General features: G+C 46.5%; 1 protein-coding gene across 2 annotated transcripts in view; it reads right to left on the reverse strand.

Annotated features, from left to right (window-relative positions):
- AMBRA1 (autophagy and beclin 1 regulator 1) overlaps positions 1 to 4,666 on the reverse strand; it is a 137,763-nt gene extending 133,097 nt beyond the window's left edge. Inside the window, exon 1 of one of the 2 annotated variants that reach the window (XM_054197793.1) lies at positions 4,552 to 4,666. The gene's annotated coding sequence lies outside the window, so the exon portion shown is untranslated. Of the gene's footprint in view, positions 1 to 3,967; positions 4,179 to 4,551 lie in introns of those variants that run through there. The other variant, XM_054197795.1, reaches the window with a different exon arrangement.
- Between the last annotated feature and the right edge of the window lie 508 nt (positions 4,667 to 5,174).

Genomic DNA, 5,174 nt, shown 5'->3' on the forward strand with positions numbered 1-5,174 from the left:
CAAAACAAGGAAAAAAGCAAAACTAGAATCCATTCTTTTGCTGTTTCTACTTCTGTGTCCTTGATTATGCTTTTAAAAAACCCCAAAGCAGCTTAATTTAAGACACTAGAATCATATAGAACACAGAACCAGTCATCAACTAAGTGCCCCTAAATATGAAAAAAAAAACACTACAAAAAGCCTTATGAGGAGAGAAAGCGAGTTTATGATCCAACTATGCAATAAAGTCCAAAACTAATACCATGAAGGCGCTTTCATTATATGGCCCTGCTTTTAGTCTTCAATGTTTGTAAGCTATTCCCCAAAGTACTATTCTGTAAACTGAAGTTTTCCCTTCATTAAGGCCAGAGAGATCTGGAAAGTAATTTCAAAGCACATCTTTTGTAGATGTAGTAGATACACTGCTCAAAGTTGTATCCACAGCTCTAAGCACTTCCACATAAATCAGAACAGGATTCCACAATAAAAATAACTTGTATGAGTGCTTCATGATTAAAAAATTCAGTGTCATGTTTGAAATTGCAACTACAAACAGCTCAGGAAATCCTATTACATTACAAAGATGTCAACAGTACATTGTCATTTCAAGATCCTGTATGACTGCAACGAGGATGTGATTGCCCTTAGAATGTTAATTTGTGTTCCCGGCCTGGATTAAATGAGTTATAACACTCTGAAGAGAACTTCTCGGTCAAAAGTAGTACATTAAATTGCAGGTTATTTACAGCAAAATGATGAGGAAGTGGAACTTGCAGATATCAACTCCTAAAGGTCAGAAAATGAACGGTAAACATAAGAAGGGAAGTAATAAAAATAAAAGTGATCAACTCTGTCTGGAGTCTGACAGTTCCATTTACCCATGAGAATATGGAGCACTTCCATGACTATTATTACCATTTCCACATAAACTTAATGAATTCTTGAGAAGAGAGATATTAGTTTCAATCTAGAAGATAGGAAGAGAATAAATATAATTTCACAAAGCCATAAGAGAAGTCAAACAGTAGAACTGAGATCCAGAAGATTAAGAGTTGGTTTCCCCAATTCCATGCTCGGACCACGGCAGCTTTTGCTAAGTATGGTACACAGCAGGAAATGAAGAACAGAGAGAAAAGAGAGAACTAGAGCTATATATTGAGAGAGAAATAGGGTGACATAGAGTTTGGATTCACCCCTTAAGAGAAATATTCTCATTTAGATAGGAAAGTAAGGAATTTTCAACTCAAAATACCAGTATTTACATTAAAAGTCACATCAAGGTTCCTAAGCTCAAGAGCCACAGCCAGGTGCCCCCTAGTGACATCATACGTGCAAGAGAAATTTGGGAGCACCATCATTACAGAGTAGCAGAAGCAGCATCGGGTATCCACAAGATGAAGACACAGTATTTTATGCAGTCAAGGCTGCGCTCAAGGCATGTGCACCTTATCCAAGTAATAGAGAAAAAGCAACTGGAAGCCAGAACATATTTTAAAAAACACAGTTCATATGATTTCCTGCTCACATGGAAATAATCAAATAAGGTAACAAGCCAAAAAGAAAACATGATCTACACAGAAGCTGAAGTCTTCATGCACAGATGCATCAGAACTAGAGAAGGGGTGGGAGACGAGGAAGCTTTAGACGTTGAACAAAGGAACACAGACAATTCTTGACACCCTTTTCCTTCTTGGCCTTCAACTGAGACTGTGGGAGAAATATTAAGCGAGGGAGGAAACTCTCCAAACACAGGTCAGAGACTCCTCTCAGCAAATCTACGTGGCTCGAGCTGGAGAATTAGTGCTACATACCAGGAAGAAGGGAGCAGGACTCATTCTGCCAGCACAGACCCAGAGACCTCACTGAGAACATTCAAAGTGGAACTGTGCGAGCACACAGATTAAGACGATGCTCTCCACACTCAGGCCTGGCACCTCATCGTCCCGCACCCCTTCAACAAAAAGTTTACAAAAACTGGAGACAACAAACAGTTATTAGACAACAATCCTAGTCCTAGCTAAATCCCATGAGGCAGACAAGTAGCTCTCCTCTTGTTTTAAGCAACCCAATCAGTAGGTCTTTTATTAAATGATTACTATATCACTTAACAACTTTCCATTAAAAGATTTCTAATATTAATCGTCTTCCACTGCACATCACGTCGTTGTTCACTTTTGAAAACCACAATTCTTTTGTCCTCACCTCATTAATATTTTTTTTTTAATCACCCTCCTTGCTCAGTTAGTGCAGGACTACTAAAACAAAACATATGATGGAACTATTAACGTGCACTATGTCCTTTATCATGCCTCCAATAATACAAATTGAATAAGGGGAGAAAAAAGTACCTTAATATTATTTGTATTAATGGTACTAGTAAGTATTAACATCAGAAATAACTTTGTGAGAGCCTTCAGTTAGCTTGCTAACCACGGCATAAAAGATACTAAAGTTACTTTCCAGAAGTTTCATAAAAAATTATGACACAAAAAAAGGAGTAAGTATTCAAATCCCTAATTTAAGGTAAACAGATACTAGCAGACAGTATCATTGCTTGCCTTCTTTGGAACTGGTTGTTACAGCTGCATAAAAGTACTGCACAGAAAATGGAAAAGTAGGAAACAACCAAACAAGAATCCAGAGGGTCAGCTATGACTCAGAAAAGGGCAAAAGAAAGAAAACTAAGAAGAAGCTGTCAGCAAAGTAAACATTCTGCGTAAACTCCCCAGCAACTAAATCCAAAAAAGCAAGTCCAGATATTTGGATCCAAATATATTCTTCAATCCAAGTATAAGAAAAAAATACAAATGCTAATGGGCTGCCATACTCATTAACATCCATGCTGCCCCAAATCAATAGATGACTGATAGTACAAGATACTTATTTGTTACCGTCGAAAAAATACATTTACCTACAGCAACAGCAATTGTGGATTACAGAACTACTAAGCAAACTACATCGAAGAGTTACGAATGTTAGAAACTGCATTACAGCAGCCTTTAAGAATACAAACAAGGATTTTAATTTTAGCAGAGAATTTCAGGTACTGTTCCTTGCGTCACCCATAAGGCATTCAAATCTCCCTGGATTTAACCCCATCCCACACTCTGAAAACTGACCCAACAACAAAATTAAACAGCCCGGTAATGGATTGGCAGTAAGTGTACATTACCAGCAGGTCATTCTTAGGTCCCATTTTAACATTCCCATTAGCAATTTGAAAGAGGATGGGAGTGGCAAAGGCAAAGAAGCCAGATGACATTTGCAGAGGACACCAAACTGGGTGGACCAGTAAACAAGGACAAATATAGAAAAACACATTGCGTTTTTATAGAAAGATCTAAGAACATTTCACAAGGAGAGGAAAATGGAGCAGCACTGAGCACTCTTTCTGCACATACTTATATATACGGACTCTACATTCATACACTTGATCTTCCTGAGGACCAGCTTGCACCTAAATAACAGCCCTTTTTGAATCAGTCTCTTGTGTAAAAAAGAACAATACTGTAAAAGTGCGTACTGGGAAAAATTATGCGTAACATCAACAACATCTCTTGAAGATGAAATGCTGTTTCAGTGCAGGAATTGCATTGCAAAAATTGCTTTCCACAGACAGTGGAAAGCCTGGTACTGACACAATCGGAACTAATCTCAAACAGCTCAATGAAAACTACAGAAATTTACGTGTTGTCTGGAGGAATACTATAGGTGAAAAAAAACTCGCACCTATCACTGGTGAATTAACTGGGTTTGCTCCCTCACAAGAGAAGGGGTAACCAAGTGTCATCGTACCAGAGGCACCCATGAATGCATTTTATGCAAAATACGACTTACATAAGTAAGTGTTCTGCAACACACGATGAAAAACAGAGGGAGGGATGGAGAAGACAACACTTAACCTCACGTTTTCCTTGGCTAAAGCCGGAAAACAACAACATTTATTATTTCGAAGCAGCAGCAGCCCCAACACGCAGCCTGACCTTACCCAGACGGCGAGGGAAGCGGGTGGCAGCCCCGGCCCGTTCCGCGGGAGCAGCGGGAGGGTCGGGGGCGATGGCGAGGGAGCCCCACGGCACCCAAGCCCCGATTTAGGGAACGCTGGGGCGGGGCGGGCGCCGAGCCGGCGGGCGGGCGCCGGGCCGGGGTAGCTCCCGAGGCCCGGAGACGCTTTCCCCGGAGGCCTCCCCTACCTCCCGGGCACCGGCCCCGACCCCACCGGCCGGGACAGCGGGAGGCGAGCGCGGCGGGTTTCGCCCTCCTCCGGCTGCGGGCGGCCCGGGGCAGCGCGGCCCGCGGGGAGCGGGGCCCGCCGTCGCCGCCGCAGCCTCCCCGCTCCCCCCCGCCGCAGGCCGCAGTCCCGGAGCTCCCGAACAAAGGCCCCGGCGGCGAGTCCCAGCCCCTGCCCCAGCCCCACGGCCCAGCGGCCCAGCGCGGGCAGGTGCCCCGCCACCTTCCGGGGCGCCGCCGCCGCGGGGACGGCCACGGCCAGGGCCAGGGCCGCGCCGCCGCTCCCCGGGCGGACGCGGCCGTGGCCTGCAGCTGGGCCGAGCGGGTAGGCCCGGAGCCTACCTGGTGCGAAAGGGCCGGGGGCGGGCGGGCGGAGCGGGGCCGGGGCCGGGCCCGGAAGGAGCGGCCGCCAGTGCTCGGTCGTCGCCGCCGCCGCTCCGAGCTCCGGCCAGGCGAGCCAGCCGAGCGCCGAGCGGGACCCGAAGAGCGGCGCCGAGAGCGGTAACCAAGGCCCGAGCAGCCGAAGCTAGAACGCCGCCAGGCACCGCTAGCCGAGCGAAGAGCTCTTCCACCGCGGCGGCGCTACCCGCGGCCGCCCGGGGGCGGCGCAGGGGAGGCGAGACGAGTCGAGCCCGGAGGGCGGCGCTCGGGGGGGAAGGTGTTAATATTTATTGTGATATATTAATCTTCCAGCATCGCGGATGGTGAAGGCGCAGATGGAGCCGGTAGCCCCCTGGGGCGAGGGAGGCTGCTGTGTCTTCCTGCCCCGGCTGTATGGGAGAAGTGAGAGCTGGGGGATCTGGGGGGGAGCAGGATTTGAACGTGGAGAGGAAAATCTGAGCAAGACAGAGCACTCGGCACCCCTAAATCTGCAAAAAAAAAAGGGTCAAAAGTCTTCGAGGAGGTATTGTAAGGGAAAACTGAAAAGGGCCGATGATGGGATTTTACAAGGAATTTAGTCGAGT

This window comes from Rissa tridactyla, chromosome 4 (assembly GCF_028500815.1).
Source record: "Rissa tridactyla isolate bRisTri1 chromosome 4, bRisTri1.patW.cur.20221130, whole genome shotgun sequence".
Classification (NCBI taxonomy): Eukaryota; Metazoa; Chordata; class Aves; order Charadriiformes; family Laridae; genus Rissa; species Rissa tridactyla.